The sequence below is a fragment of the Scophthalmus maximus genome, chromosome 7 (assembly GCF_022379125.1).
Source record: "Scophthalmus maximus strain ysfricsl-2021 chromosome 7, ASM2237912v1, whole genome shotgun sequence".
Taxonomy (NCBI): domain Eukaryota; kingdom Metazoa; phylum Chordata; class Actinopteri; order Pleuronectiformes; family Scophthalmidae; genus Scophthalmus; species Scophthalmus maximus.
In genome coordinates this window covers 3,901,967-3,909,747 of record NC_061521.1, presented here as the reverse complement: position 1 = coordinate 3,909,747, position 7,781 = coordinate 3,901,967, and the positions used below count along the sequence as shown (strand labels likewise).

General features: G+C 42.2%; 1 long non-coding RNA gene across 1 annotated transcript; it reads right to left on the bottom strand.

Annotated features, from left to right (window-relative positions):
• Positions 1 to 2,353: 2,353 nt before the first annotated feature.
• LOC118315458 lies at positions 2,354 to 5,670 on the bottom strand. The gene is made up of 5 exons (XR_004794858.2): positions 5,100 to 5,670; positions 3,872 to 3,962; positions 3,496 to 3,574; positions 3,073 to 3,358; positions 2,354 to 2,491 (listed from the first exon to the last, which is right to left on the bottom strand). It is a non-coding gene; the product is annotated as an uncharacterized LOC118315458 (long non-coding RNA).
• Between the last annotated feature and the right edge of the window lie 2,111 nt (positions 5,671 to 7,781).

Genomic DNA, 7,781 nt, shown 5'->3' with positions numbered 1-7,781 from the left:
AGTCTGTGATCCAGTTTTTTGTTGGAACTGTTTTAAAGAGGTGTTGGCTCACTGTAATCATTTGGGAGGACGTCGTTTGTGCTGCTGTTGATGTGTGCGGCTGTGTTATAGCGACAGGTGTTTTTCCTGTCATGTAGCCAGAACCAGTGGCAGTTCAGCCCACAGGTGTTGCTGTGCTCCTGCACAACGCCCGTCGCGTCTGCTCACCACTAATGCAGTGCAGTCTGTTTCAGGCTGCAGGCGAGCGACTTCTGTTATTTTCCCTGTCGCATACGTCTGCACACCTGCCCCGCTCTCTCCCTGGCACACCTGCTCCACACGCACTGACTAGATCAGGGAAGAAAGGAAAAAAAAAAAAAGACTCATCCAAAACCCCAGTGCACCAATCGTACGGGGGCCATGCTTCCAGCTTCCAGCTACTCCAAACCTCACAGAAATAAGGGTTAAAGCAGGGAACGTCCATACTGGATGGTGCCATCACGACACACAAGATGAATTCACATACACACTCAGTCTCCCTCATGATATTGTTGTGATAAATATTATTATGCACATTTTATGCACATTTTCAATTTATATATCCAACAACACCGGAAAATAAAAAGTTGGCGTATCAATAATGTGACCAAATGCAATGTAAACAGACTCAGAAAAAGAAACTTGAAATACACAGGGTAGAGCGAAAGACCTAGATGACCCTCCTCAGATCAATACATGTTACAAACATAAATTTCATATATTCATCACATTTTTTAAGTTTGACAGATGCTCTTTTGTTGACCTCATCTCCTTGGGTCATCCTCTGCAGTCGTTTTATGGCGACTGGAGAAATACCACCACCCATCTTCTTATCTTAATGAACCAACTCTTAAAACAAACATTTATGTATTTTTTTCCTTTTAGAAGACTTTCTGGAAAGTTGTTTAAATACGTCTGCTGGGCCAAAGGCCTGTGGCTGTTTGATGTGTACGTCCTCAGGATTGAAAACCTGAGTAAACTGAACCAGTTACCAGATACAGGTATTCAGGATCAGTTATTTTCCTCTAAGTGAAGCCAGACTACCCAAAAATAAAGCTGAACTCGCTTTTGTGGCCTGGTCTCCTCATGTCCTCCTCCCTCATTGCTCCAGTTTTTAAATTCTCCACCATGCTTTCTCCTCTTGTTCGCCGCGGCAGCATAATAACTCACGCCAGTTATAAATATATGAATCAAAGCTTATAAATTAATATCCAGCAGGCTTGTCTGAAACAGTTTGTGGCGTTATTCATCGCCTGATGATCATGATCAGGTTATGTCAGTGAATATGGGAGCAATCCATCGCGGATGACCTTGTTAGACGCCCTCAGGGGTCACTGCTAATCGGTGGGAATGATCGAAAAAGCAAGTGGCGCCAGGAGAACGGTGGACTGCAGGCATCAGTGAAATAGGTTTCCTGCTCCTACACAGTGCAACACCGTGTTTACTGAACACAGACTACCTAACAAAGGAAAGCAGAGGTCAAAGGGGAAGAAGAGCTGAATTGATTTCAGACTATCAATATGGCAATATTCGATGGGCTTATTATTCTTCATTTAATGCAAAGTTATACTTCTACTCAGATTACAATTTATCATATGTTTCCTGTCCACTGACTGCCACATATCTCAAAATCTATTGATCTTAATATGATGATTTCATAGAATATGTTGCTGAAAGATTAAGTACCAACAGAGTAAAAATTTGTTAAAATTAGCTAAACTTCTAAACACCAGCACCAGTAAATTGGTATTGATATTTTTTGTAATATTGTTTATACTTAGTTTAACCTATATATATTATAACACTGAACAGGGTCATTTTACTGCACAATTAGCTATTTTACTTTTTATATTTAATGTACATATTTCTGATAATTTTTCCACCACTAAAAATACCCCTAATTTGACTTTTAATATATATATATATATATATATATATATATATATATATATATATATATATATATATATATTTAAGAGAGAGAGAGAGAGAGAGAGAGAGAGAGAGAGAGAAAGAGAGTGGGTTCCCATCAAGCCACCGAGCGGCCCTGATCATCGTCACGTGTGTCAGATGGCCTTGGGTCTGTACACGACTCAAGAGTGCTTTGTTACAGCCAACTCTACCGTCAAGCACTCTATCCTCCTCCAGGGTTTTATCCTTGCAGATGGAGGGTATAGGTGCCTCCAAAGTCAGCGTGCTTTTGGGATGATGAAAACCAGATTCGTGGCCATCTTCCTGCAAAAGCTGGAGGTGCACCAGACCTTTGTACCTCACGCGAGTAAACACTCAAACGGATTTGTTGTAATACTGAAGAAGAGTCTGTTAAGCAGGAATACTTATTTATTCAACAGTTGTATTTTTTCTGGGCTCTTATTTTCTAAACCATTTTAACCATTTCAGGTCATAACAGCATGCGCCCTCCTCCACAACATCTGCCTTGGGGCTGGTGACATCATGGCTCCGGAGGACGTGCCTGAGGAAGTTGGAGTGGAGGATGAGAATGGTTTGGAGGCAGTCAGTGGTAGTCACTGGCCTTCTGTCTGCCCTGGAGGAGGTGCCCCCTGACCACAACTACATGTAACAGCCAAGTAAAAGAATTCCTATGTATTGAACATGTTATTTCACGATTACTAATTATTGCCTCTTTCTGAAAACATCTTAGCAAGATGGCAGCTGTCGATCGAGACATCCCTGCAAAACCAGCTCGATGCATGATGCGGTGGACAGTGGAGAGATGCCCCTCCCAAACCCACTCTGGAGATCACCCCAGATGAATGACATTAATTGTGGCAGCCTATCCAGGTCTAGCAGCACGTCCAGGGAACCCCTGCTCAGCCGAAAAGTCACTTAAATATGTTTTAAATTGTTATATGTTTGATATTATTATGAATATTTCAATGTTTATAATTGTTGTTTTCTGTTGAAAAAACTCCAAGAAAAATAAAGAAGCTAAACAGAAGAAGGATATAACTCTTTGATTTGCAATATAAACAAAATAATGTACATTCACATATGTGAGATATTTGTAAAAAAACAACGATTCAACAGACAGACCTTCATTTTTTGACAACTCGCTCCATCCTCTCCTTGCTCTCCTCTCTTCTGTCTCTCTGTAGCCGTATGTCTTCTTTGAGGATTCTCCTTCTTCGTCCTCCTCCTCCTGGTCACCTACTGCTGAACTTGGCCCTGGATGGTCCTCTGGGATTGAGGCAATTAGGACAGGGTGGGACAATGGAATGCTTCTGTCCCAACACCTCATCCATGAGGACAAACCAGGGCCAAGGTGCCTCAGTGGATTTTCCACTTACTCCCTCTCCTGACCCAGGATACTTCAGCAATCCTAACACACATTAACACAGAGGAAATCTGTTACATTCGTTAAAAAAAAAACAGCAGCAAAACACATTTCAGCATGTGTCAAATTAAATGACATGGTTAAAACAAATATAATTTCAATTCAAAATCACATGCATGTACCTTGATTTTTTTTAAAGATTGTCCCACTTCTTCTTGGCTTGCAGGGTAGTCACCCTTCCCTGCAGGCCCATCTATTGCCCTAATTACAGAGACAAAACCAGAAAAGGAAAACAATTACATAATGTAGATCATGGTTATATAGGATGTACAAATAATAGATTGATAAATGTGATACAGCAGAACAAACACAACCCCCTAGAAACCCTGATGGATGCCCTGTTAAACAACAAGGTGACCGTTCACTGCTTATTTCCCTGTGACAGCCAGAAAGGCCATTGCCCCATCTACTGGTTGTGTTATTAGTGTAGTGTGAGGGCAAACTTTCAGTAAAAGATGATCAAATGGAGAAATTACAAATGTGCTATTGTTATATTACCTCCATGCAAAACTGGAGTGTTTCGCTCCTGTGAATGTGAAATCATCCTCCCCCCTCAGTTTTATAAACTGAACAGTCTGCTCCTTGCTCCCTGAAACAAAATACAGCAATAGTTTTCATTCACACCACTTGCAAATGCAGCAAAACATCCAAGCTCACGTTTGACATTTACGTTTCTAATGTGCTGGGAAATAGCTTTATTCAATCGTCTGAAACTTAGCAGTATTCACAACCTGTATTATGTTCACATGTTCCATTTATGCTTGTAAAATGAGCTACATGTTACCAGTAAAATCACCATAGTCTTATTATCATATATATACACGTCTACCTTTGAACATCTTAAGTAGAAAGTTAAAGTGTTTGCGCATTTGTTTCACAAACATCGGATGCAGCATCAGCTGCAGCATCAGCACGAGCAGTAAAATACAGCAGCTGCGAGGACTGTCACACAACTTTACACAAAACTATTTCAACAGCAATAATCACGTTTTAAGGCCGCTCGGTTTTTCAACCATATGTACCTTTAGCTAGCTAGACGTTAGACTTATATATTATCGAAGCCCTAATACTTACATTTAAATGTCAATTCTCCGCTCGTGATATTTGAATTTGTCCGCCATAGCCATAGATTTACTAATTAAAACCTAGATACCGGATGTCGCCCAGACAAGATGGCGGCCCCATTCATTTCTACAAAAGTTGCTCACCCAGCACGTGACAAAAAAGTTTTTACTTCCTGGACGTGGGCCGAATGATTCTGCGCAGTAGCGTCGCTCCCATCATGCCTCTGGGTCGAGTGAACCGCGTTCTGGATCTCGCTCTGCGCGTCCACAAATGCTACGCTACATCCTATGCTAGCGGACTTCACGGATGTTTACTCCGACTTCTACGGGACTCGCCTCGGATGTGAAACCGCGGATGTATGCAGACGGCAACAGCGACCGACAATGAAGTTCATGTGAGAAGTATGTTTATATTAAAACCGCTAAAATCGTTGATTTCATGGTTAATACGTGTTAAATATTAACCTGTGAAAACGAGTCACTGGATTCTCCATAACAAACCACAACCAGGCAAGAGAGTTTCATTCTGTCATTTTTATTGACACACTGATGCTGATGCTGAGTGTGTGTGTGTGTGTGTGAGAAAGAGAGTGAGAGAGAGAGAGATAACTACAACGTGCGGAATAAAGTTATTATTGGGTCTTTATAAATAAGTTCTTTACCTGTTTATATTGAAGAGTTCACCGTAACCGAGCAAAGAACCTCGTTCCGGGGACGCGACGTGACTGTGGGTACCCAGCTTGCACCGCGGCCGCACTGGATTTTTTCGCTGCAGTACCACGGACTGGCCAACATGTCTTTTTTGCTTCAAGGCTGAGCGAAGTCCCCGGAGCTTGGCCATAGCCTTCATCACCGGCGCGCAATGCATCCTGGGATAGCCCAGGCCGAGTAGGATCCACAGGTCATATCCTTCGTTCCGCGGGGGCTGGAAGGGGCGAATTGGGACAGCCTCGTCGCCACGCTGTGACGCAACCGGTCGACAAATGCACCCTCCGAAGGACGAGGCAGCCCCTGAAATTGGGACCCGGCTAATATTGTGAGAGGATGAAGCGTCAGTATCCTTCATGAGAAGAGAAAAAAGGAGAGAATCTCTAGGCCAGTGAACTTCGGGACCAGCAGTCAGGTGAACGTGTGTTCTCTCCTCTCCAAGTCTGATACGCTGTGGGTTACGTTGGTGTGCTAGTTTGCAGAGCATCTCAGCACCAGGTGCGCTGATTAGCACAGCTGCGGTGCGTTGGCTAATCATGCTCTCCGTTACGGTGGCCCGGAGGGATCACAGCACTGCGACTTAAAGGGACAGTTCAGGGATTTTGAAGTGGGGTTGAATGAGTTACTTATGCATTGTTAATATGTCACCTTGTGGAGATGCTGATCAGCGTTTCACGGAGTTTGGAGGGGACATGGAAGTAGCGTAAGTCACAGTCCCACTGTTGCAGAGGGGACCACCGAAAAACGTATTTTTTGCCACTTTTTTAAATACTTACCTAAAAAAAAAGAGAGGACTCCTTCAGTTTACCGCCAGACAGCTGTTTTAGTACAGCTGATTTGCAGAGTGATACTGTGCCGGCACGAGTTGGCGCAGTAATACATGGCAATGCAAACTTAAACATTTCCCCCTCCAAACTCGTTAAATTCCATCGCTGATCCACATCTCCACAAGGTGACATATTAACTATGCATAAGTAACTCATACAACCCAAATTCAAATTACTGAACTATGCCTTTAAGAAAAAAAACATGCAAATAGACAAAACACAAGCAAATTAATTAATTAATTAATTTGACAACACGTACGCAGCATTCAGAAAACGCACTGCAAAGACCGCAACACAACACATTAAGAAAGAGCGCTACAAAGACCACAACACAACACATTTAGATAAAAATTCGGGCAGCGCAGGGCAGCACTTAGGAATTAAGGGACATTATTTTTGAGTTGAGTGTGTGTCAAAGAATAAAGTGCTCGACCTGGTTCCAAACTGTGTGTGTGTTGTGCCAAGGGAACTCACCGAGGTAACGACACGTGTTACAGTTTATAAATTGCGGCTCGGAAAAGATAACGGCGTCATGCGTATTAATTCACATTCGGGTGCACGAAATTAAACTAGCGATTTCAAGCAGCAACGGTTGAGGAGCGGTCCAGACAATTTATAGATGTGATGGCAGTCCTCATCGGCGCAAATAATTTTAAAATGGACTAATGCAATAGGCAAAGCTATTTATTGAGATTGACTAATGATTAAACATTTAATTAAAAGTGTTCAATGGCAGGGCATACTGCAGGGCAATATAGATGCACATCGCTCAGTAAATAATAACCATCAAGTATTCAGACAAGACAAGATAGTAAAAGTTGTATTTTACATTTGAAATGTATTTTAGGAAATCTTAGGGAGCAAGTTTGAATGGGCCTGACGGAGCTGATAACATTTAAAATGAAAAAATATTAATTTACATTTGCTATATGCTTAAAGTTGTCAGTAGAGGAGACACTTGATCATCAGTAAACGTTGTTCGTTTATACCTCATTCTGTTATGTATAGCTCTTTTTATCCTTAGACTGACAGATGGAGCAAAGAGTTTGAAAGGAAGGAGGATTGTAGTGGTCGGGTGTAACTGTGTGGCTCGTGAGTCAGGTAGGAGGGCCCTTAGCAGAATTTTGCTTGTCGTATTTTCTATACTATATGTATTATTTAATGGAAGCGATGTAAACAACTATACAAGAAAAGAAAAAAAAAGATATATATCTAGGTGTATGACGTGTTGCATTGGGATGTGAGCGTCATTGGAAGGGCTTATATGGCATTCGTCATGTTTTGATTGGGTCTTATTTTTTCTATAGTATGTGCAGTAAGCCTGTACTTTAGCTTTATGTTCTTGTAAATATATGGTGTTCATGCCATAATTTCACGTTTTTTACATGTAAAGTCAGGGGGGGGGGCACTTCAAGAGTAGTCACCCTGGGGCCCCCTAGGGTCATAATCTGGGCCTGCTGACAGGGTACAGATCATCCACAGTGCAGCTGAATTTAGCCACAGACACAGGTAATAAGCCAATAATTACTTCAATGAATATTTTTTGTATATGTTTACACATTCTTAGACTATCAAGTGGAAAGTGTTTTATTGGAGGGGCAGAGCAGGTTTAATGTGTGTCAGCGGCAAACATTCACATTCACATGGCTCTCCGGTCAGGAAGTAGGCCAGGGCCACTGAGCAGAATTTTTTGTAGGGCCCCAGGGAGGCCAGGGTCGGCTCCGAGGGTTATGGTAAAGATTAGCATCGTGTTAGCAAAGCAAACAGAGCCATGATGTTGCATGACATGACCACACAGGTGCATGCTGG